Source organism: Coptis chinensis, chromosome 9, assembly GCF_015680905.1.
Source record: "Coptis chinensis isolate HL-2020 chromosome 9, ASM1568090v1, whole genome shotgun sequence".
Taxonomy (NCBI): Eukaryota; Viridiplantae; Streptophyta; class Magnoliopsida; order Ranunculales; family Ranunculaceae; genus Coptis; species Coptis chinensis.
In genome coordinates, this window is record NC_141464.1 from 74,931,346 (window position 1) to 74,958,504 (window position 27,159).

General features: G+C 42.5%; 1 pseudogene across 1 annotated transcript; it reads left to right on the plus strand.

The window, feature by feature from the left end:
* The first annotated feature begins 10,187 nt into the window (after window positions 1-10,187).
* On the plus strand, window positions 10,188-15,842 carry LOC147478041 (conserved oligomeric Golgi complex subunit 4 pseudogene; annotated as a pseudogene). Its single transcript, XR_015209851.1, has 3 exons — window positions 10,188-10,204; window positions 10,261-11,311; window positions 15,049-15,842. The product of XR_015209851.1 is annotated as a conserved oligomeric Golgi complex subunit 4 pseudogene (transcript).
* The last annotated feature ends 11,317 nt before the right edge of the window (window positions 15,843-27,159 follow it).

The window sequence follows — 27,159 nt, forward strand, 5'->3', positions numbered from 1 at the left end:
GTTATTGTTTCCTCTGTTGTTGAATCGGTTAAATTGCCACCCTTCCCGTGGCATTGGCTTTGATTGCCCTACTTTTCTCTTATCCTCAACCCTCGGAAGAAAAGATCAAACTCGTCGAATCGAGGATCGGAATCGTACCTTTGGGCAATCTCCACTCTAGATGGGGAATGAATTCCAAAGACAATGTCTCCTTTTTTTTATTAAGCGGAATATTCAGCTGCTGCAGTGGCATGTTCTTTTAAAAAGCACCTTCACGTCCGAGGTTTCTTGACAAATGAATGGTGATTGTTGTATAATCAGATTTTACAACCCTTGAAATCAAAATGTAATCTCTAATCTTACAACCTCTCTTTCTCACCTCTCCTCTGTCTTTTCTTTTTCCTTTTTCTCCTTTTCTCTCTCTCCTCTTATAGCTTCTAACCGCTAACTGCTTCTTGGTTCCATGATCTCCACCTCTCTCTCCCCACAATCGCTAACCACCCACCTACCATCATAGGTATCGCGGCCTGGATACCCTACTCATGACATCTCTTCTACTAACTTGCATCCACTCTAGCTCATGAACCCTCCTTTTCTTCATGTATCTCTTGAGTCCACGTCCTTCTAATATTTTGCGGACTCGATCCTGTGCTCTCCCTCTCTCCTGCCCTATACTACCTCAACCCATGAGGCGTGTCATCTGTTGGTCCTGAATTTGGTCGATCTGGATGCCCCTCTCGGTTCCCAGAACCATGTGAAGAATTTTGTTCAGGGGTCCGAGATTTCCTCCACTCACTTGATCCGCGATCCCTTATTCCCTCATCTTCTTTGTGTTGGTGCGTGTTCCTCCCAACTGACACGTGTTTTCTCTGTCCCCTCCCATGCGTGCTCAACCGCCCCAAGCATCATGATTACTTGCGGAACTTGACTCCTCGTTCCTTGAAATCCATTAAAGCCCATCCTCCGGTCCATCTCTTACGGCTTTTGGGTTTTATCACCAAAAAATTATCCTCTTGCCCCGATGCTTCAAATCCGGCTCAAACACTTCATCTTCTCTCCATTTTTCCATTCTCTTTCATTCTCTCTAACTTCGGCATCCATCTCCTCTCTTTTGCCGCTTCTCCCATCGGCCCGTTCTTTCCGTTAGCTCTCTTTCCACTGGTGATATTCTTACTTGTTCTTGTTCGACCCTCTACACCTTCTCTTCCTTAGCTTCGGTTTGCATTGAAAGTCGGGTTTGTTCCTTTCCCTTTTCTTTCTTTTCTATTTTTCAGTTTTCTAGTTTCCAATCAAAGTTAGCTTTTCCCCTTGCTCCTTAGGCTTTATTGTGTCCCCTTTGTATCTCTCAACCTTATAAACTTATTGGGAAATAGTAACCTTTCTTGCCTTAATTATTTGTCACATTATTGCATTATGTCTACTATGGAGTCATCGAACTCCTCCGCCGTCGGATCGATAGATCGGAGACCCCACCCTCTAGGTCTAATAACTCCATCGCGGATGAGTCGTGTCCCCGACCTCGGTCGGCGATCCACCGGTATCCCCTCTACCTCACGGGAGATCGTTTAAGCTTCCTCCACCTCCCTCATACTACCGTGGACCCAACTTGGGCCTTGTCAAGGCCGCTTTGGCATCCCCCGACTCATTTCCCTCATCTTGTAGAGCGGCGGCGGGGTGCACGGTTGCTATTGTCGGTCAAATAATTGAATTAGGCTTAAGATTTCCCTTGTCATTCTTTGGATGTGGAAGTATGCAATCATTTCAACGATACGCCATGTCAAGGTATTAACAATTTATGGCCGTCGTCATGTCTGGCTGCCAACTTTTATAACAAAGCGAATTCTCCCAAAATCCAACTCCATGATGTCATTGCCCGTTACTTCATAAAAAGAGTACCAAGTTTGGCGGTATAGGCTATCAATCCTTTTGTAGTCGTCCGTGGAAGAAGTCTTTTCGTTCTCCGACATCACCACCTCGATAAAGTCTACCACCACTACCGCTTTGTATGTGTGCGGGAACTTTAAATCGTGGACATACCTCTGGAAGTTTCTCTAAGGCATTTACACTTTCTCCGAAGCGGCGGTAAGTGTAGTTCATCGGCTTAAGTGTCCTTTTCTTGTTCTCATTGATGCAGCTTAACTTTCCTTGTCTCGGGTTGGAGTCCCATTCGCACTCTCAAATCTACGCCCGGTGTCTATTAAAAATCTTCGAAACTCCAGCGGTTTAGGAAGCGATTAGTGTGACATTCGGCATCGATCGATAAAGCCACTCCTCTTCTCCTTGATCCAACTCTAAAAGATTTTGGCAAGTATCAAGGTCCTTTCTACCGTCTACCTCCCCAAAGAGATTACCCAAACCTTCTCCCCAAGACTAAGAAGGGGCTATACCAAGAAGATCTCTCATTCTCAAGCCCGTCCTAAGAGTTGTCATTTGCTCGGTCTAACACATCTCCTACCCATTTGCTTTTTTGTCTCATCCATCCCGACAAATGTCCCCGACTCTTATTCTTCCCTTGCGATTAGGAAGAAGCGATTTTTCGCGGTCATCGGCTCCCCTCTTCCCACCGAACATGGATGTCCCCAAGCTCAAGGCTGTGGGACGGCGACCGGAAGATGATCCCACTGACTTCGGCGGTGAAGGGTCCACCTGCTAAGAGATGTAAAACAATGGGAAGTACCGCTGCCCTGCTTTGCCCCCTCTGGCCCGGTTACTTTCTTCACCACCGACCTTTGGCTTCTTCCGCGCCGTCCGGCAAGGATCCTTTACTGTTGGGCCCGAAATATGGCACCCGACTTCAAAGCTAGGGATCGCCCGGTCACCACTTTCGAGACTTCGGCCTTAGACAATGCTATAATGGCGCCACACTATTCTTCAGCCCTCATTTTCCACGAGACCAAGCCTATGGCGACTCACGGAACCTTTGCCGCTTTTATCGTCTTTGCTATCTACTGCTGGGTGGGAGAAGGTGTGACTCATCTTAATTCTCTTTTTGCCTTGTATTTTTCTCTTATAGCATTATCTCATGTCCCTTTTTGTTCATTAAAGCTGGATATAGGCTATGTCATCCAGCGGATTGACCAACACCCAAGGCGGCTTTGGAAGCGATGAAGCGGGGAGATCCATGGGCCTGCGATTGGAAAGCGCCAATATGCTAAAATTTGGATAAAGAGCGATGATTATCGTATCAGCGGCTCACGAAGGCCCATGATGATCACATGACCCAGCGGAAGGGCTCTTCGTCAATAGTTAGTGACGACGCCGGGCTAAAATGACAAAGCGAAAAGCGGCAATGGAGGCGCGCCGCGGGGGATATCTCGACCAATCCACGGCTGCTTCCTTATGATCGCTTCCGCATTTTGGCCAAAAGAAAATTGATAGAGAACTCCAGCGTCGGTTGGATGAGCTCAACTGCTGCAATTTGGGCGACTCCTTCCCTTGCCACCTTACGCTCTGTCCGGGCCGCCCGATCAAAGCGCCACTTCCACTCTTGCTTGAAGAAGAAGACTTCGGCACCCTCCGGTGACGGATGACCGCGGTGGTGGAAATATCATAAAGGCTCACCCCCGCAAGCGGTGCGGAAGATCCCACTCCAAAATAACGGTGAGGCGGTAACTTGGAGTTCACTATTTTGTTTTATGTTTGATACTTTTTGCTTCCTAACTAGTTGTCTTAATACTCGTGTTTTATTTTTAGGGTGTTCCCGATTAGGCGATTAAGTTACTCACTCTTTCCCCATTCATCGACTTGGCCTATTTTAGGCTTGTATCTCATTTGGAATGTGTTTTACCAATTTGCGCCAACTCTATTTATCGTATTCGCTTAGCCGTCTATAATGACTTGGTTTGGGGCATCTCCGTTTTGCCCCACTTTGGTTTTGGACCTCATCGTCGTCCAGCGGAGGCACCCCTCCGTTGCCTCTACGGTAGCCCGTCTCGCGGCTGTTTGGGGCGGCTTCGGTTTGCCCCAGTTGGTTTTGGACCTCGTCGTCCGCGAAGGGCTCATCCTCTTCGTTGTCTCTTGCAGTCGTGAGGTTGTTTGGGGGCAGCTCAGTTTGCCCCCAGTTGGTTTTGGACCTCGTCGTCTGCGAAGGGCTCGTCCCCTCCGTTGTGTCACGGCGGCCGTGAAGTGTTTAGGGAACGACTCTCATTTTGCCCCCAGTTGGTTTTGGACCTCGTCGTCCGCAAAGGGCTCGTCCCCTCCGTTGTCTTTGGCAACCATGAAGCTGTTTAGGGCAGCTCAGTTTTCCCACAAGTTGGAAACCGTCTCTCGAGTAAGTTATTCTGTCAGTTCGCGGCTAATAAAAACACCATATCATTTGGTACCAATTGTACTCTGTTCAATGATAAAACATATAACACAAAACAGCACAATACACTCGAATAACAATCTCTGGAGGTTTAGGAGTTTGTCTTTAATTACAATAACACTGTACAAAACATCACTCATGAAACTTCTTTAGGATCCTGATGTTCCAAGGTCTCGTGATGTCCTCTCCCTTTGGAGTCTGCAACCGATAGGTCCCAGTGCTCCCCTTGTCAACCACAGTGTAGGGCCCCTCCCAGTTGGGCTCCAATTTTTCGTCTTTCTCCTTTCTGGTGGCTGGGGTCACTCGTCTCAGAACGCGGTCTCCAATCTGGAACTACCGTGGCTTTACCCTCTTGTCATATTGCCTCTACAATCTTCTGTGGTATTCTTCCAATCTGATGCACGCTATGTCTCTCTTTTCCTATGTAAGGTTCAACTCAGCAACTAATATAGTTTCGTTGACTCCTTCTACTGCTCTGGTTCTAGTAGTGGCCTCCACCATCTCTACAGGAATCACTGCCTCTACTCCATATGCCATGGCAAATGGCGACTCTTGAGTAGACGTTCGCGGTGTGGTTCGGTATGCCCATAGCACTGGTTCAATTAAATGCGCCCAAGACCCTTTTCGGTCCTCAATTTTTTCTTCAAATTATCCATTATAGTCTTGTTTGAGGATTACGCATCCGTTCCCCTCCGGATTGTAGGCTGAGAACCACTCTTCCGCGTTGAACACTTGGAAATCCGCATTACCTTACCCTTGTAAAGGCTAAGTCCCATTATCGCGCGATTATAGTATCGCGGCGGCCCAAATCTGCAAATTATGTTCTCCCAGGAATTTCTTGACTTGTTCCTCCTTAACCTGCTCTTTACTATGCCACACCTTCTACCCATTTGGTAAAATAGTCGGTCGCGGACCAACATGAACCTTTGTTTGCCAGCGGCCATGGGTAGCGGTCCGGCGGTGTCTAAGCCCACATGGCAAAAAGCCAAGGGCTAAACACCTTATGTAAGGATTCAGCGGGGCGTGTATTAAGCGGTGAGAATCTTTGACATTTCTCACACCTCTTGGCATACTTTCGGTTCGTCTCGCTTCGTAATGCGACCAAAATACCCTTCGCGATAACAACCCGTCGCCCGTCGTCCTCCTGCCGAATGGCTTCCAATCTCCCTCATGAATCTCACCCATGACTTCTTCCACAGCCGAGGGCCCTAAACAACTTCAACAATGAACGTGACATTACATCGTACATGTCACCATTTATCAAAGTGTATCTTTGGGACATCTGTTCCATTCTTTTCCTCTCGTTTTGTCCTCGATCTCGGCCGAAGGAAACTCTTTATGGGTCCCATCCATCGACCCTTCCTCGGTGACTTCCCAAATCCGCTTCATCCTCGGATGTACTTGGTTTTGCTTTCGACCCTAATTTCAATGGCTCGCCTCGGTTCGGGAAGAACCGCCGCAACATATGCTAAAGCGTCGGCGTGTCTGTTTTCTCCGTGGCCAAGATGGCGAATTTGATCTTAGTAAATTTGCTAGCCTTTCTCTGTAATACCTCCAAATGCTTAGCCATCACGGGGCATCGGACGCAAACTATCCGTTCATTTGACATATTACCAAGTTGGAATCTGAATATCACCGTCAATTCATTCCTCCCGGATCGGTGGCCATTTCCAATCCTGCTATTCAGCCGTTACTCGACTCATTATTGAAGCTCACGAACCCCAATTTCATCGATAATTCTAGCGGTTATTTTCTAGTGTAACCAATACCACCCCATTCCACTTCTTTGTGTTGGTGTGGAGCCATCTGCGAAGACCCTCCATCCGTTCCTCATATCCCAGGGATCGAGCGGGTCATGGTAGGATCACCCTCTGTTCCATAATCATATCTTCCCCACTTTAGGGTCCTTGGCGGGGAATTACGCCGAGAATTCCGCCATAGCTTGTCATGCCTTCTCCGGCTGTCCTGTCGGTACTCTATATCGTATGAACTTCGGCCTTCTTTGCCCATTTCAGCATTCTTCGACTTGTCGCCTTCAAGGCTGCTGTTTGAGTGGCAAGTTAGTCAACACCACTATTGGTGAGCATCGAGTAAGGTTTCAATTTCAGCGGTGAAAACCAAAGCCAAAACAAATTTTTCGATCCTCTTGTATCACGGTTTACGCATCTAGCATGGCTTTGCTCACGAAAGTACACGGCCTTTCGCCTTGTCCACCACCCTTATCAACCACGCAGTGATTGGCGTACTCGGCACCCCAGTAGAGATACAACTTTTCTCCTTGCCACATTGCGGCGAGTTGGGGCTTTTCCCAAATAAACCTTTAACTCACGGAAAGCCTTTTAGCGCGCTAGGTCCAGCTGGAAGTCGGTTGTCTTCCTTCCAAAGAGTAGATCTGAGGTCTACACTTGTCGAAGACTTTGAAATGAACGGTTGAGGCAGCGATTCTCCTACCAACCTCGGACCTCTTTCCCGTTACGTGGTGATTGCATTTCCACCAAAATACGATCTGGTCGGTTTGCTTCGATTCAGCGGTATGTGGCGATATAACCCAAACTTTCGGCGTCACCCAAAGGTGCATTTCTCGAGGATTCAACATCGGCTTGTATTTCCGTGAGTATAGAGAGCGTCTCCCTCAATATGGCTCTAGATGTTCCTCCTCGGTCATACTCTTCTCTACCATATCGTCTATGTAGATTTCCATTCCCTTTCGATTTTGCTCTCAAACATCTTCTCCCCTACCCTCGAAATGTGGCCCCGCGTTTTCGGTCCGAAAGGCGATGAATTATAACGATAGATTCCTCCTTCTACTATGAACGCAGTTTTTTCTTGGTCCGGCTCATACATAAACACCTGATTATACCCCATTGATGCGTCCATGAAAGAGAAAAACTTAAACTCCGCTGTCCGATCCACCAGCTCATCTATCCGCGGCATTGGATAGCAATCTTTTGGGCACTGCAAGTTGACATCTGTGAAGTCGACACACATTCTCACTTTTCCATTCTTTTTTGGAACCGCAACTATATATGTTTGAGAGCCACTCTTTGAATTGGCATTAGCGAATTATGCGGCGCTTTCAACCTATGTATCTCCTCCTCTAATATTCCTTGCATCTTTGCGGCTTTAAACCTCTCATCTTTTGCGGATGGGTTTGGCACCCTCTTTCATATGCAACTTTGTGACAAACAAATTCTGGATCCGAGCCCACGGATCCTCTACGGACCATGTGAAAACATCGGCTTGTTCTCTGTTAACAAATTGAATCAACTTTGCTTTCCAACTCTCCGATAAATCGGCCCCGATAGACACAAATTTCTCTTGTTCCTCGGTACCCTCGTTCCGCGGTTTCCACCTCATCCATTGTCTTTTCCCCAGCGCCAATTCCCGTTCTCTACGCCCGTGCGTAATTGCTATGTCGGGGTTAAGCCATCTCCACAGGTATCCTTATCCGATTAATGCGGATCAATTAATGGCGCCACTGGTGAATCTTTTGAGCAGCGACTTGGTCCCCTTATCTCATACATTCCTCCCTTAGTTGGAAAAGCGGATCACTTGATAGTAGGTGGATGGGATTGCCTTCATCTCGTGAATCCATCTTCTTCCCAAGATCGCGTTAAACTGCGAAGTAGAGTCCATGATCATGAAGCGAGTGAACAACATCACGGACCTGCGATCCTGGTAGCACCGGTTCCCCTATGGGTTCGATTCATACTACCGTTGAATCAAACAAATTAGTCGAGGGGCTACAATTGCTTCTTCGAGGCTCATTTCCTCCATCGCCCCCTAAACAACAAATCGGTGAGCTCCGCGATCTATTAATACCCTCTTCACCATGTAGTTACCCGAAAACGCTATCGTTATTACCGGTCGTCCTCGTGGCCGACTACCGCTTCGGATCCCTCGGTGTGAACTCTATCCTCCCATCCCCTTGGTGGCCCACTGGAACCCGACCCAGAATACTTTCGAGACCTCATTTATCTCGTTGTATCTTTGGCGTCCTCCTTACTTTGTCCACTGTGAGCATTCCTTCCTATTGTTTCTCCACTAAAGATAACATTGATTGTACCTAGAATCCTTGCCATGGCGGTGCTCCTTCGACCCGGATGGGTCTCCTTGATGAATTCCCTCGGCAACCCTTTTCTATCAATCTCTCTATCAACCATTGTAATCGCGAAACATTCATTGGTTTTGTGGTTTCGATATGGCGGTAGGCGCAGGCGGCTTCTCTTCAACTCTCTAGGTGTACTTCTCGGACCTTCATATCTTGCATCCCTTTGATTAGCGGCAAGATTTCCTCAAGGGTTTGTTCAAAGGAGTTGGCTATGTCGCGCGGTATGGTTTTCTCTGCGAATGTCTCTCCTACCTTGGTCCCGACCTCTCTCGGCTTTGTGTGTTTCTTCCTGTAAGACCCCCGCTTCTCTTTGCTGCGGCCTTGCCTCTGTCTTTTCGATCGTCATCATGTCCTACTCTCGCACGATTTCTCTATCTTCCTAGGTTCCTTGGTAGTTCTTTGCAACATATCCTCATAAGCGTATGTACTTCCGACCTTCGGATCAACGCGTATAGCGTAGTGACTTCAATTTTGGATCTGATTCGTGGACTCTAGTTCCCTGTTTCAACCCATCTTTGGAATGCTATGACCGCGGTGTGCTCATCAAATTCTCCACCCTCAGCGTCTTTCCTTGAATCTACACAAAAATTCCCTTAGTGTCTCGGCCGATTTACGTTTGGCGTTGAAGAGGTCTGCGATATCCACTACCCTCGTTTTACGATGAATGAAATGGTCCACAAATGCACGTTTCCAACTCCTCGAACTTATTTATACTCTGTGATGTCAATCGGTAATACCAATCAAAGCTCCCCGCTTTCGGTGGCGAGGAAAGCGGCATGCGGTGAGTCCATCATATTTATTCTCTTGCCCACAGCGGCATCTGGCGCTGAAATGGTGTAAGAGGTCCAGCGGGATCACCACTACGATCATATCGCTCGAACCTCGGCTGCGAGAACCTCTTAGGTACCTCGGAGTTCAGACGGACATCTGCTAGCGGGTTGATTGAGTTCTGCCACCACCTTCTTCACCGCCCTTGGTTCTCCTTTTACGCGCTTTCGATTTACTTCTCTATCCTTTTCGATCATTGCTTGGACCACCTCGGCGTGACCCTCCTTCTAGATCACCTCCTCAACCCACGAAATGCTTCCTCGTTCCTCCTCCCACCCCACCTTTATTCTCGGCTCTCTAGTCCCTCCTCTTTTTGTGTAGTTTCTCTCTCTCTTCTAAGACCATCATTCTCCTCCCTCAGTCTCACTATCTCTTCCTGCAAAAGTCTGGTTGCCTCCACTGCCGCATCTTGAACTTCCTCCTGCGTTTCTTCCATCTCTACACTCAGGGTCTCTTCCTCCCCGATTTCCGCTCTCACCTTTTTTGGTCTCCCTCTTAATTTCTTAGCTATCGTTGCCATTCTGTAAATTTCTCTTCCTATCACTAGATCGCAGGTCACCTCGTGTTCCCCACAGATGACGCCAAATGTATAATCAGATTTTACAACCCTTGAAATCAGAATGTAATCTCTGATCTTACAACCTCTCTTTCTCACCTCTCCTCTGTCTTTTCTTTTTCCTTTTTCTCCTTTTCTCTCTCTCCTCTTATAGCTTCTAACCGCTAACTGCTTCTTGGTTCCATGATCTCCACCTCTCTCTCCCCACGATCGCTAACCGCCCACCTACCATCTTAGGTATCGCGGCCTGAATACCCTACTCATGACGTCTCTTCTACTTACTTGCATCCACTCTAGCTCATGAACCCTCCTTTTCTTCATTTATCTCTTGAGTCCACGTCCTTCTAATATTTAGCGGACTTCGATCCTGTGCTCTCCCTCTCTCCTGCCCAATACTACCTCGACCCATGAGGCGTGTCATCCTGTTGGTCCTGAATTTGGCTGATCTGATGCCCCTCTCGGTTCCCGAACCATGTGAAGAATTCGAAGAGTGTTAGAAGGAATTGTAAGGAAGAGATTAGGGGCTCTGCGGTGGATCAAAGGGACCATTCGAGCATATTGAGGTTTGTTAAGTTGTTTTTTGCCACTTGGGTTGGAGGAAGAAGGTTTGCAAGTTTATGTAGCTTATTTGAAGAAAGTTATTGCAATGAGATCTAGATTGGAGTATGAACATTTAGTTGAGGTTATGGAACAAGGGGGTGGTAGGAGTGAGGTGAATTTCGTTGGGTGTTTGACGAATTTGTTTAGAGATATTGTTTTGGCTGTTGAAGAGAATGATGAGATTTTGAAAAGTCTTTGCGGTGAAGATGCTATTGCTTATGCGATTATTGAGCTTCAAGAGGAATGTGATTCGAGGGGTTCTCTTATTTTGAAGAAGTATATGGAGTACAGGAGATTGTCTAGATTGGCATCCGATATTAATTCTTATAGTAAGAATTTGCTTTCCATTGCAGTAGTGGAAGGACCAGATCCAAAAGAAATTGACCAGTATCTTGATGAGATATTGTCGTTGACGCAGTTGGGAGAGGATTATACTGAATTCATGGTGTCCAAAATTAGGGGATTGAGTTCTGTTGATCCAGAACTAGGTCCAGGAGCCACGAAAACTTTTAAAAGTGGTACTTTTAGCAGAGTGGTTCAGGATATTACCGGGTTTTATGTGATTCTGGAGGAATTCTTTATGGTGGAGAATGTGAGGAAGGCAATAAAGATCGATGAACAATGTACCTGATAGCCTCACGACTTCTATGGTTGATGATGTGTTTTATGTACTTCAGAAATGCTGCAGAAGGGCCATATCAACTTCAAATTCCAACTCGGTGCTTGCGGTGCTTAGTGGTGCAATAAATTTGTTGAGCAATGAGTATCAAGAGGCATTGCAACAAAAATGATGGAACCAAGTAAGGCTGTTCTTAGGTGGGGCAGGTGTCCAAAAGACTGGAACAGAGATTGCAATAGCTCTAAACAATATGGATGTCAGTTAAAGTATGTCCTTAAGTTACGACATGAGATTGAGGAGCAATGTGTAGAGGTATGTGCCAGATTCAATTTACAATATCCTTTCCTTTTCATTTATGTGTACACAAATTGTGTTATGCAACTGACTGAATTTAGTGAAGAATGCATGCGCTTTACTGATGATTTTGCTGAACACACTTTCTTGTTTATCCTTAAATGTGTTATGCTAAGAAGGAAGCAAGCATATGGTATTTATGCCATTATATTGCAAAATGACAAATAAAATGCACCTGCTTAATGTCTGTTTCTATGTAATTTATTGTAGTTTCATCATGTTATCTGATTTCGCCATTTTTGTATGTACTGATTGTCGACTAGTGGCATTCTATCACCAATCAAATAATCGTAATAAATGGTCTGGTAATGCTGTAGCATGTGATACCAGATATGAGTTAGGTGTGCATCTTTAGTAGATGTCATCTTTGCTGATGAGAAAATTTAGACACCTGAGCTCTTGATGTGTGTTGCTATTAGTGGAAACTTATAATACTGTCTCCCAGATATAAGAGACCTTTGGGACTTGCTGGCGTGAGTAGAATCGAATGGCATTGCTTGACTCTGCATAATGGCAGATGCCAGTGAAAACCCACCCTGATCGTAAAACCCTTTGGTTTAAAGTTACTTGATGATAAACTATGCTATATAACTATATAAGCAATGGTTCGGGGGAATGAAAATAAAGGAAATATTAAATGAGCTGATTTTTTGCAAGGATGATCTCCATGGCAGGGAGATCATTTCGTCAAATAAGTAGCCCCTGATTCAAGATCTAGTCCACTTTTGGGGTGGAGTGGCTCTACCCTCTCATGTAAATGTTGTGAGATGGTTGAAGCATGTTTTGGGTAGGAGATTGAAGTTATATTATACATAGAAACAGAAAACTTTGCATTTGTTGTTTGTCGTTATACTCACTCCATGGTTTCACTAATTGGCGTCTTAAGATACATACTTATCCCCTATGTTCAACAGTGTCAGTGATTAGTTTTAGTAAAAGTTTATGATTATTAATGGAGAATATATATAAATTTTTTAGTTGGAATATATATTTATATTCATTTTAATTAAAGAAAATCTATGTACATTTATGGTGTATCTTGAAAGATTGAGAAAGTTAGTGTTACTGAACAGTCTGTTGCCACTTGCAAGAGTTTGTTTGTTGAAATTTGAATGTGTAATTAGCTTTTGGTGCCGAGGACTTGGTTATTAACTATTTAACTTCTCAGAGAAGTCAATCTAGTTTTAGTATAGAGTTTAAAGAAGCAGGGAGGATTTTCATTTAGAGAGGATGCATAATAGATATTTGATCTGGGTTTTCCATAATATTACCCAGTCCTTAAATTCCCTTTGGGCGATGTCCTCAGAACTTCGACCAATTTTGGATGCTTGATCAGCATTTCTCTGAATTAATCCTCAACTTCCTCGCTACCTTATTAAATATTACACATAGTAAAAAGCTTTTTGCACTTCTACACAACTCCCTAAATCCTGGAAAAACTGAAAGATTAATATAATAAATAATTATCTGACCGAAAAAGGTAATTTAGGTTGTACTTATTGCAATGTTTGTGTGCTCTTCATTTTGTGTTGTGATTGAATGATTTTACATTCATTTTACTATTAGAGGTCCTTAATGGTTTAGGAAAAGATTATGGGGACCATGCAATGTGTTATGTGTTACATATTAATGTCTAGTTATGTCTTGCTAAAGGACCCCAACTTGTAACTGTGGAATGTCAAAGTCGAAGTCCATTCATAATCTGAAGACACCTACTCACTGCAAAATTTGATGGAATTCAACTTTCATTTTGTTTTATCTGATTCTTGTATATAGAATAGTGCAAAACGATGACATTGCCAGTGAAAACCCACTCCTGATTGTAAGCCACATTAGGGAGTTGACTAGAGGTCATTGCTTAACTGTGGGTAGACTTTCCGGTGAAAACTCACTCCCGATTGTAAACTACATTAGTTTATAGTTGTTTGATGATAAACTCTGCTATATATGCAATGATTTAGGGAAATGAAACTAGCAGAAATATTCAAATGAGACGAGTTTTTAAGGATAATATCCCCAATGGCGGGGGAGATTTAGGTTACATTCAACTTAGAAACATAAAACTTTGTACTTGTTGTTTACCTTCTCACTCCACGCAAAGGTTTGATCTTTGAACTTCACTGATCGGGCGCTTTGAGAGAGTTAGTATCATCGATGTTGACCAGCCTTCACTGCTTAAAAAGAAAAAAAAAATTGATGCTTGAACTGCATTTCCTGCTTGATCATGGCCTAACAGCTCTATGCACTTATGGAAATCTATATCCTTGTATTGATTTCAGTCAGTAGTTCTAACTCATAATCAGAGGTTCTGTATTTCCATTTTTTGGTTCCACATAGAGTCGGGAATATTGTTGCTCACGAGTTAATATGGAACATGTGCATTGACTTTGGTCTTTTTAGTCTGTGATCAGCAATGTCCCCGTTCTTCTTTTTGATGTTATAGATACACATGTGCTTTGTTGATGAGTTTGTTGAACATACTTTGTCTTTCATCCTTAATTGTATTCTGCTAAGGAAGCAAAATTTGGTATTAATTCCAGTAAAGATTGCAAAATGACAAGTAAATAAAACTATCCAATGCCTGTCTTTTAATAGAAAGAATCAAAACTCATAGATTTGGTGCCTTTTACACTTCGAAAGTATGATAGTCTTTGGTGGTCCATCTTATTATTTGATTTACGCCATATATATTTTTGTAATGATCGTCAAGTAGTGGCATCCTATCACCTATACAAAATTATACAATAAGAAATAAACTAGCAGTTCCTTCTCAAGTGTTACTAGAGATTGGTTAGGCCTAGCATCTTTTGAAGGTATCCACTTTACTGATGATAAATTTTAGGCGCCTGAGTGCTTGATCCCTTCATGTGTGTTGCAAGTTGTGAAAATCTAATACTGCCAGTTTAGCAACCCAGATACATTGAATTAAAGATCTTTAGGCGGCTTGTGAGGAGACTAGAATGTCATTGCTCAGCGTTGCATAATGGCGTTGCAAGTGAAAAACTGACTCTGATTTGTAGCCACATTGGTTCATAGTTTCTTGATAATAAACTATGCTATGTAAGCAATGATTAATGGGGAAATGAAATGGAAATAAGCTAATGAGCTGATTTTTTTGTGAGGATGATCTTCACGGAGGAGATCATCTCACATATAGATAGCACTGCTTCATGATGTAGTTCCACTTTCGAGGGAGTGGCTCTAACCCTCCCATATTTATGTTGTCAGATTTTTATGTTTTCACCAGGAGATTTAAGTTAATATTCTACTTAGAAACTGAAAACTTTGTATTAGTTGTTTGTGGCTCTTTGAGATAGTCACTATCGCCCAGCGGTTGAACAGCCTTCAATATTTCAATAATAGTTTTCGATGCTTGAACCACATTTCTTTTAAACAGTCCTCAATTTCCTCGCCACTTTGTTAATATCACATAAACTAAATAACTCTTTGGCACTTCCATGCCTAACTTCCCAAATTCTGCTATACACAGAAAAAGTTGACTTAAAATTGTAAATAGAGGTGTACTTGTTTTAATGTCTGTGTGGTCCTTAGTGGTTTATGCTTTGTCTTATCTTGCTTTTGTTTTGATAATTGAAACTTTTATTGATATCCTACTTTGGTTTAGTTCTTTATCAGCTCTGTGTTATTGTCCTGCTTTGGTTTAGTTCTTTATCACCGTGTTATTGTCAGCACAGGTATTCCCAGCACCGGCTGATAGAGAAAAGGTTAAATCTTGTTTATCTGAATTGGGAGAGATGAACAACAGTTTCAAAGCAAGTCTTGAATGCTGGGATGGAGCAACTTGTGACCACTGTAACACCATGCATCCGTCCGTGTTGGGCCAGCGTTGGAATAATAAGCTATGAGTTGTCTGAAGTCGAGTATGCAGAGAATGAGGTGAACGATCCATGGGTTCAGAAGCTCCTCCATGCAGTGGAGACAAATGCAGCAGGGCTCCAGCCTCTAATGACAACCAACAACTACGATTCATTTGTTCACTTTGTTATCGACTTCATAGTAAAAGGACTAGAAGTTATCATGATGCAAAAGAGGTTCAGTCAACTTGGTGCCTTGCAACTCGACAGAGATGTACGTGCACTACTCAGCCATTTCTCTAGTATGACCCAAAGGACTGTCAGAGACAAGTTTGCTCGTCTCACTCAAATGGCAACCATCCTTAACTTGGAGAAAGTATCTGAGCTACTTGATTTCTGAGGTGAAAACTCAGGTCCCATGACTTGGAGATTGACTCCAGCAGAAGTAAGAAGGGTGTTAGGCCTACGAGTCGACTTCAAACCCGAAGCCATTGCTGCTCTTAGATTGTCACCCTCCCATCTTGTATTATTTTATTGTTTCCTTTTTACATTGAGTGTGACTGATAAATACAAATCGAGAATTTCTCTCTCACACTTTTTTTTTTTTTCAAGTGGAAATTTTATTGAGACGGATAACGAATTTTACATATGATTAGGACAAGCATACAACAAGCTGCACCGCAAGTCCTTTATGAATAGCAAATTATATCATTCTAAAAACAAACTCGTTAGAATCATCTGTCATAACGTTACTGTCTATAACTTTCTAAAGTCTTTTGAAGACCTCAACAGACTATTGTTCCAAGAAACCGAAAGCGTCTAAACTAAACGGAATGAAATAATGCTGGTTAGCCCTGCAAGCTTCCTCATGTTTCTCCATCTTTTCTGTCGTTGCTCTCTTAGCTGCTTCTCTCACCTCAAAGTCACTATTCCCGAACCTTACCAACGGAGTGACTCCAGTTACATCAACACATGTATGTTTTCCCTTAGACCAACTGTAAATCAAGACATCCGCAGGCCGAAGTGTCGATCTGCCTTCATTTGGATAAGAAAGAAAGTTAACAGGAGCTTTTTTCTTCACTTGTACTCCACCCTTCCAAAATGCATCACACAAAATGTCTCTAATATGATCATGTTGGTATTTAAAACCCGGAAAATGTCTACAATATGCTGCATTGTCCCCATAAGCATCTAATATACTCTTTTTGTACACAGGACAAAGACCACCATCAGGATACAGAGGAATCATAAGATGGTACCGGAGAATGGCACGATACTCCACCTGTGACATACGCTGTTCAAGTCCCTCCATCGGAATAGCAAGTAGAAAATCTTTTGCATGGTCTGACTACAAGCATCCCATGACTGCTTTCTGACGAGCAGATAACTCAAACTCCCTCTCAAGACTAACAACAATCTTACCGTAGAAAGCTTCCGCCAAAACTTTTTATGGTTTTGAAGGGACGGTAGCATTCACATCCAGAGAATCAAGGTCAAAATAGGGAAGACAGAGACGTAATGCACTGGTAGCATCATCAAGGATCTCACCCATAGGCACTGAACCACAACTCCTAAGAATGTGGTTCTGAAGCTCTAAAGTCTGAAAATAAGAGGTCACAAAAGAAAAAGCAGAGACATCAAATGCACAATAGATACCTAACCCGCCAAGGCATTATGGAAGCGTCGCTAAACGCCACTGCAAATCCCCGAAGCCAGGACCATCAGAAACTATAATACCCTGCAGAACCATGCAAAGGTGATGATCAAAAGTTTTAGCTGCATCCCTAAAAAATGATGGTGGACAAGTGTGAATCGCAAATACCAACTTGGAGAGCCCAACACAAGCTCGTAAGAGTGCTAACTCACACTGTGGATCCTCCAATACAGCTAAACAGTCCATCGAAGTCATAGCCTTTTCAACACGCTTGCGAGCAAGGCTCATGACAAAAGAAGAATCAGTGATGATTGCCCCTCCAAGCAACCTGACCCCCATATGAGGATGGGATAAATCTGAAGGAAAGAGACCAATAGTGGAACGACGTGGATCTAGTGATGGCCAAAATATCTCAGTCTTAGCCACATTAAGAACCAACCCATAAGAAGGTCATTCTTCCTGAATTATACGCAGAGCTGTCGCCACCTGTTTTGTATCCCCAATCAGAGTCCCGTCATCTAAGTGCTAAGCTTGGAGCAATAATTGACAACTGGATTGGATCTGTAGGATCAGAAGGTGCAACACAAGTGCAAAGAGAAGGGGACCCAAATGATCACCTTGCTGAACCCCAGAAGCAGACCATATGTAATAATCATCCCCCAAGTATAATCTCGCAGGTTGATAATACAAATACTCGACCCAAGGATCTGGACAATGGAACACTAGAATCTAGCTAGTACCCAGTTATTCTTCCCAGTGGCCATGAACACTTGTGACACTATAGCAGCAATTATATCATCTCCCTAAACTAAATTAGCGTTGGGAGGATCATCAGTGTCCTTCTTGTGCCTGCACTGAAAAACCCTATGTCCCGATTTACCAGAAACATAACAATTTTCATTCCTAGTACTACTCCTTTTAAAAGAAGTGTATTTGACCTTAAAATTCTTATTTTTATTGTACTTATACTTCTTAGAGTTTTTGTTGGATTTGTTGGGATTACCTTCAACGATATTGGCTTTGGAATGAAATTCCTTAGACAACACCTCATCCCGAGTCTTGTTATTTTCCTCTATGTGAATGTGAATGATCACATTCTCAAGAGTCATTTGTTTGCATTTATGCTTCATACTATTCTTATAGTGTTTCCAAAACTCGGAGAGTTTCTCAATTAAACATCCAGCAATAAGGGTCTCGGGTAAATCAATACCCTCAGTTTTCAAATCATTAACTAACACATGAAAATCATGGATTTGAGACGTTACATCTCTATCCTTTCTCATCTGGAACTTTAGAAAAGTCCCTATATATAGCTTATTTTTTAGTACCAGCATCCTCTATTATGTATTTTTTGTTCAAACTCTCCCATATATCATGTGCATTATTATTTGAACAATAAATTTCAAAAAAATTATTAGATAAGGTACTCAAAATAGCATGACGACATACCTTATTCCCATTGAGCCAAGCAGCTTGATTTCTTTTGAAATCATTAGAACTCTCCATGGGTGCTGTATCAGTAAGATACTTTGCAAAGTTGAGTACATCTAGGGCTGAAAACACCCTTTCTCTCCATCGCTTGAAGTGTGAACCGCTGAAGAATTCAATCTTTGACACATTGGATAAGTTGCGAGCATTCAATAGAGGTGCAACATCCCTCATATTCGAAGTAACCTTCATGACTCCTGAATTGGTTTCTTTGTTCGGCGTGTCTATTGGTGTAGACATCTCGATTCTTTCTTTAAGATTGTTAGATGCAAATAAATAAAACAATAAAGAGACAAGGACAGCAGTAACAGGGAACAACCAAGGCACGGATTAGGTTGTCTTTAAGGAAAGATTTTGCCCCTTCCAATGGTGCAGAAAGGCAACAGTGACATCTTCCTCACAGGATACAATGGTTTAGCTGCTCTCTAGAACCGTGTATAACTCTCTCTGGAGGCACAGTAAGAAGAGAAAAAAGCTAGTCGGTTTCCAAAACAGATAAGGAAGAGAAACCTACTAGGAATAGAAGTCCAAAACTTGTTGTGTGTAGCGTTGGGTGAGTCCTCCCTCCTAACACAAAAGCCTTTGTACCCTAAGGGCACGCCCTTATGCTAGAAGAAGTCCTTATATACTTGTTTAGCTAGTGGTGGATAACCAATGTGAGACTATCTTCTATGCACTAAAGTGGAGAGAACACTCTTTGTTCATCTCCTCTACTTTGTGTTGGGAGATTTCACTAGAAAGTCACACCTCAATCTAGCTACTTTCTATCCCAAATGATTTCAACTTGGAGCTTACACCAAGGAAATCACCCACCCAAGACTTTGGTAGTTATCACAACAAACTCAAACAAGCAAAACCACTAATTTATCATCGCCCATAACAAGCAAACAATAAATAAGGAAGTAAATATGCAAAGAGACACAAAGATTTAAGTGGTTCGGTAAATGTTACCTACATCCACACAAGAGCCGAGTTTCCTTTATAGCAAAGATTGGAGAGTTTACAAGATATATCAAGAATCAAGAACAAGAGGCCTCACTCAAACCCTAGCTCAATAGAGCTCCCACAATACCCAAGAAATGAATCTCTCAAAAAGTTATCTCAAAACCCTAATCTATTTCCTTTATATAGGTGTACATAGAAAAAAAAAGGTGAGAAATATGGGCTTGGGGCCGAAATATCGACAAATCATCAAAATTCCGAAAAGTTTCAGAACTTTAAAGCTTCTGGTAAGATACCGTAGCTTCATTAAATTAAACTCGACGGTTCCACGTGACCAACAATCTCCCACTTGGAACCTTCAAGATTCTACATGCACATCACATCTCAATTGTAACAACTCAATCCAAATCCAATTTACTAATGAAACACTCGGCTCATCCATCATGGTCTTCAAGCAAGAAGACCCACCGAAGTTGAACACAACTTCAACTTCTCAGTAGGCACGGTCTTGGTCAACATATCCGTCAGATTCTCACTCCCTTGGATCTTCTCAAGTGCCAAAACCTCATCCTCCAACAAGAGATCGGATAAAATGATACCGGAGACCAATGTACTTGGTCCTAGAATGAAAGGCGGAATTCTTAGCAAGATGTATAGCACTCTGACTGTCACTGTGTAATACACTTCTCTCTTGCTTCATCCCAAGCTCTTCCATCAATCCCTCGTAACGGATCATCATCTCTTTGCTTGCCTGCCTGAACGCTTTTATACTCTTCTTCCGTGGGTAGACAAAGCAACAATCTTACTCAGAATCGAGAAATCCAACTCATCTGCGAGCACATACATCGTAAAAGATATAACCAAGAGTGCTTCTTCTTATGCGATCTACTTCTCCCGCAAAAATCGGCATCCACATACCCTTGCAGGTTCACAACACTCCTTCCATAACATAGGCATTTCTTTGTAATACCTCTCAGATATCTCAATATCCACTTCACGGCTTCCCAATGTTGCTTGCCTTAGACATAAATCTATCGACAAAATTTTAATCGCTTGGCTATATCCGGACGCCAGACAAAACCATGGCATACATAAGACTTCCAATGGCGAGGCATATGGTACCTTAGCCATGAAGTTTCTTTCCTCAACAGTCTTGGGAGAGTGTTCCTTGGACAACTTGAAGTGGATTGCCAAAGGTGTGCAAACTGGTTTCGCACTACCTATATTGAACATCTTCAATACCTTCTCAATATACTCAGCCTGAGACAACTCCGAATACCTTTACTCCTTTATCTCTTCGATCCTCATCCCTAGAATCTGTTTTTTTGCACCCAAGTCCTTCATAGAGAACTCACTTGCTAACTTCTTTCAGTCTCCCAATTTCGACATATCGAAACTTCGCTACTAACATATCATCAACATATAGCAAATGATGACGTGAGAATGAGTCGAACCTCTTGAAGTAGCAACAATGGTCGTTGCACTTATAGTAGCCATTTCCTTGCATGAAGTTATCAAACTTCCTGTACCAATTGCTTAGGGGCTTGTTTCAAACCATACAAGCTCTTTCTCGAGCCTGCGATACCATATTCTCTTTACCGCTTCTTGATGAAACCCTCCGTTGCTTTGCATGTAAATTTCCTCAACTAGGTCACCATGGAGGAAGGCGGTTTTAACATCCAACCGCTTTCAAGATACAAATCTTCACAAGCGAACAATACTCAACACCGAATCGAATGGTATTCGGTTTCACCACTAGGGAGAATATCTCTGTGAAGTCAACGCCTGCTTTCTGCTGAAAACCCTTGACTACTAGCCTCGCTTTGTATCTCTAGGAACCATCATGTTCCTCTTTGACTCTAAACACCCATTTCTTCTGTAGAGCATTCTTACCCATGGGTAGTTTGGCTAACTCCCACGTGCCATTAGAGATGAGGGACTTCATCTCATCTTGCATTGCAAGCTCCCACTTGCTTACATCACTAGCCTCCAATGCTTTATCATAACATTTAGGCTCACCACCATCAGTAAGTAGCAAGTAATTCACATAGGTGGAAGGTGGATATCTCGTACTCGGTACATGTGACCTGGATGTCTTCTTTGGGGCACGAGGTGGAGATGGACTCTGTCACGGCCCGAATTTCTAAACAAAAAAAATATATAATGAATATTTGAAATATAAATATCTCAAACATCACTATATTCAATTGTCTAAAAACCCAGGCTATGACGGGGTGGATACTACACATGCCAAAACCGAAAACCCACATCATAAAAGAATCTTACCAACAAAAATAATCTCCAAAATTCTCTTTATTACTTTATAAAAAGTCTATCTTCCGTCCCAATAAAACATCAAACCACTCTAAGAATAACAGGTCTTCAATATCGTATTTTCATGTCATATGAAAAGAAAACTACGTTATTACATACTTCCAAAAGATCAGACCTAATAAAATAAACTCCCGGACTGCTCCAGATCAAATCCAAATCAAACGCCGTAGTTCCACTGCATTCCACCTATGTTCCCAAGAACACACCCACGTTACCAAAACAAAGCAAACATGGGTCAGCAAAATGGAATTTGCTGGTATGAGTAGATTAACCACATAAAACAATCTCATACTTTAATTATCCAACCAATCATTTTATATTTCCCATAACTTAATCTTTTTCAGCTTGAAGATGTAGTTCCACGTTTCAACCAAAGATAGTGTCTTCCCAAGCAAGACTTCCATTCTATTAACTCATTATCATAACTCGTTATTATAACTAGGTAACTGAATTAAAACTTACTGATATCCACTTTTGGATAAGGGCAGGACCGCGTCCCTGCACAAAATGTTATTAAGTCCTACCATCCTGCAAAAGAAGGTTAGAACTTCTATATAACATATGTAGATATCCTATAGGTATTCAAAAGTAAGCCCAAACACATTCGCATAATCAAATCAATACAACTAACCCGCAAGGCGAATACCTTAGTTCCTCTCTAGGGCAGTCCAAACAATCTGGTCATTCATGGCACATTCAATGAATACCCATAAATAACGCTAACGGGCCATTTATGGCACATTCCATAAATGCCCACCTAACATATGACATCAACAGTCATAAAGCCAAATTCCAAAACTTGAGGCGTGGAGAGTTCTAAAAAAGGTGGTAAATTTGTTTACGCATTATTGAACTTTATTATATATATCATTTCAAAGAACGAAAGAGTATCTTGATTCATGTATTTTTGGTTACGCGTTATTAATATACCGATGTCTAACTGTCATAACATTGTATATCATAAAAGACGAAAATCTCACATAGTAGTTAATATACATACACACGTATATATAACGGTCTTAGCCTAAAGCCAAGCATGCTAATAACCCTAGACTTATCCTAATAGACCGAATCCTAATCCGAGTTAAAAGGTCAAATTGGGTCAACTGGTCAAAAGTCAACTCTGGTCAAAGTCAAAGTCGACCTGCCAAGGGTCAACAACAGTCAACCAACCCCAAACTCCTCTAACCCAAAAGCCCAAAATCAAAGGCCCAAAGTCTTAACCTTAAGTCTAAAAAAAAATCTAAAGTTTAACACACAAGCCCAACCCACGATTTGGCCCAAGCCCAAATTCGAATTTTACTGTTCATCTTCCTTCCTCACAAAACTTCCACCAACGCCTCCACCAGCTCTAGCCACCACCGGCCATCACTCAAGATGAGTTATCACTCATCATGAGTTGGTTCTACCCAACCCACACTCGAAATGGTTCGGCCCAAGCCCAACAGACGAGGAAAACGCTGTTCATCTTCTTCCCCTCACAGCGCCTCCACCACCACAACCACCACCGGCCATCACTCGCCACCCAATTTGAACCCAGCGGTTGGGTTCCTTGAGGAAACCCCTAAACACCAATACCAACAATTCGCGATTTCCTCATACTGCGAAAATCGCGATCTACGGCCATTAATTCTCTGTAAAAGCTTCCCGCGAACCTAAACCAACAGCCCATCTATTCTTCATCATCCAACGACCCATAACCAAGTATAAACCCACCAAAACCCCTGTTCCATCCAATAAATTCTATTTAATAACCCAAGAATTCAAACAACAATCCCAACAGCCGACGCCATTAACATTCTCCAAAGCTTCGACAGCCCCATTCTTCCATACTCACACACCCTAACTACCTCCAACTATTTACTCAATCCAACCAATTTATATTAGGACCACCTGTAATGGAAATTAACAGTCCTAACTATTCTTTGGCTTTGGTTCACGTCACCATTAACGCCCAAAACAGAGTTTTCTGCAGTTGTCCAGCTAAACAGTATACCAACAACAATATACTAACAGTGAACCGTTTTTAACAATTTGCGAGGCCACAAATTATTATAGAATCACTACATAACGATAAGCAGAAAACATACAGCGTGTAAACCCCTTTTTTATAGTAAACTATTTATGTATAGACGTGAAATAAAACTAAACTACTCACCTATAGCGCGCTCCAACTATCAGCTAGATCTCATAATAAAACTCTTCCTTTTCTTCTTTCAGTAAAACCCCTTTTTTTTTATAAAACTCTCGTTGTGTTTTTCCCCTAGAAACTCTCGTGAGAAAACTCTATTTTCTAGTTTTTAAAACCTCCCCGAAAAACAAGGGTTGAAACTTATCTACTTACTTACGGGCTTTTATCCGTAACTGCTAGATATCCCTATATCTGTTTTATCTATTTTCATTATTATTATTATTATTATTATTTGGAAAAAGAAAGAATAAAACACGGGGTGTTATAGACTCGGTGGTGTAGTATTCTCATTATTCTTTAAATCACTACTACTGTCATCCTCTAACTGTGGGGCTCCCACTATACCACGACTTACATCGAAGTCTTCCAACTCAACATACTCTGTGCCACTCTCTGTACCCGATTCCTTGGTTTGTGCTTCATCTCTGTCCTTGTACATCACCTTCTCATTAAACACAACATCTCTACTACAAATGATTTTCCGATTTTGATCATCCCAAAAGCAATACCCAAAATCATCACCGCCATAGCCGATGAAGGTGCACCTTAGTGACTTAGCATCAAGCTTGCTTCTAGCTTGGTCACTAATGTGAACTTAGGACACACAACCAAACACCTTCAAATGGGAAAGGTTCACATCCTTCCCGCTCCACACTTCCTCTGGAATCTTAAAATCCAAAGGTGCTGATGGTCCTCTATTGATCGTAAGCTCTTTGGCTAACACTTTCTCGCCTTAACCGCCAAGCAAGCCTCGCTAGTGTACGATACACCTAGCTCTCTCTGTCAGTGTTCTATTCATCTGCTCTGTAACCCCATTCTGATGAGGTGTCCCTGGCAAAGTCTTTTCCATCTTGATGCCATTGTCAGCACAATACTTCTTAAAACCTGAATCCTCATACTCTCCACCGTTGTCGGATCTCAGCTTCTTTACTTTCAAGCTTGTCTCATTCTCAACCATGACCTTCCAACTCTTGAACACTTCAAATACTTCTGACTTGTGTCTCAAGAAATAGACCCACACCTTCCTAGTATGGTCATCAATGAAAGTCCCAAAATATGACTTTTCGCCTAGTGAAGAGACATTAGCTGGCCCCCAAACATCTGTATGAATCAACTCAAGTCTTCTAGCTTTCGAAGTCTGACCCATTCTCTGAGAATTCACCCGCTTCTGCTTTCCAAATACACAGTTCTCACAGAAGTCAATTTCAGTCGACTGTAACTTTGGGAGTTTACCAGAAAAGTGAAGGATTTTTATTCCTTTCTCACTCATGTGACCAAGTCTGCGGTGCCAAACATTCGGATCCTCTTTGCCATGTGCCATGACAATCGACTCACAACCATGTGCAGTCATGTAGAGAGTACCATCTTTTTTACCATTTGCAACAACCATTGAACCCCTCGAGACCTTCCAAGTATCACCGGTGAAGACTGTAACAAATCCTTCACTTGCCAATTGCCCCACAGAAATCAAATTCTTCCTCAAATCCGGAACATGTCTGACGTCCATCAATAACCATGACGAGCCATTCCTCTTGACATGCACATCACCCTTGCCGACAATGTCACAAGGTTGGTCATCACTGAGAAAGACCGTTCCAAGGTCACCTTCGGTGTAGTTTTCAAGGAACTCTCGATGTGAGGTAGCATGGAAAGATGCGCCTGAATCAAGTACCCAAGACTCCTTCTTGTGCTCCATCGAACATATCAAAGCATCATCTACCATCTCAACAACATTAGCTTCTTGATTCTTTTTCTTGTTCTTATTAATGTTGTTGTTGTTTTTTGGTGCCAGACAATTGGGGCTATAGTGGCCAGGCCTACCATAATTATAGCACACAACTTCACATATGTCTCGAGGTTTGTGTTCAACACTTTGCAATCGGGGGGTTTGAGATTTCGATCTCCCCCTCCACTTCTTCTTACCACGATTCCTGTTTGAATTTCTCCCCCTACTTTCAGTGCTCAATGCCGACCCTGAAGTTGACCCCGAAGATGAAGGACAATCCTGTCTCCGGATTTCCTCGGTTAGTACCATACTAACAACGTGCTCAAACTTCAACTTGGCCATTCCCGTAGAACCACTAATAGCCGCAACCGTAGCCTTCCAACTTGGAGGCATTTGTCCAAGTATCGCCGAAGCTAGCACCTCATCACTAAATGTAATCTCAACCGACTCCAATTGGTCCTTAGTTTGGTTGAATTCATTTAGGTGATCCTTGAAGGATGTCCCCTTTGACATTCTCATACTAAATAGCTTGGTGATCAAATAGACTCTGTTCGCGGCCGAGGGTTGTTCATACATCGTAGTAAGTGCCTCCATGAGAGACTTCGCCGTCTTCTCAGTCTTAATGTTGAAGGCTACCAACTTCGAAAGACTCAATCGGATTGTGGCCAAGGCCTTTCTATCTAGAAAATCCCATTTGTCTTGCGGAATCTCCTCAGGCTTCTCACTTATCAACGTTTTCATCAAATCTTTTTGATAGAGAACGTCCTCAATTTGCATCTTCCAATAGCCAAAGTTTGTTCCATCAAACTTCTCTATCCTGTAGCTTTCTTTGTCGGTCGTCATGACTTTACTGAATCAAAACCAACGGTGGAGAACCTCTCAGAGGAATTTCCTCAAACACCTAGACTCCAATGCTAAAGGTGGAGTTTTTTTCTCACACACCCTGTAGCTCTGATACAGTCCTGTAGCTCTGATACCACTTGTTGGGAGATTTCACTAGAAAGTCACACCTCAATCTAGCTACTTTCTATCCCAAATGATTTCAACTTGGAGCTCACACCAAGGAAATCATCTACCCAAGACTTTGGTAGTTATCACAACAAACTCAAACAAGCAAAACCACTAATTTATCATCATCCATAACAAGCAAACAATAAATAAGGAAGTAAATATGCAAAGAGACACAAAGATTTAGGTGGTTCGGTAAATGTTACCTACATCCATACAAGAGCCGAGTTTCCTTTATAGCAAAGATTGGAGAGTTTACAAGAGATATCAAGAATCAAGAACAAGAGGCCTCACTCAAACCCTAGCTCAATAGAGCTCCCACAATACCCAAGAAATGAATCTCTCAAAAAGTTATCTCAAAACCTTAATCTATTTCCTTTATATAGGTGTATATAGAAAAAAAAAATGTGAAAAATATGGGCTTGGGGCCGAAATATCGACAAATCATCGAAATTCAGAAAAGTTTCAGAACTCTAAAGCTTGCTGGTGAGATACCAGAGCTTCATTCGGCGGTTCCACATCCCAACACTTTGCACACACACTTAGTACTTTGAAACACAAGAGATTCCAACAACAAATTTTTTGAACGATTTCAGGTGCATTTTACAGTGGATAAAAGACCTGTAACTACCGATCATATTTGTGCTA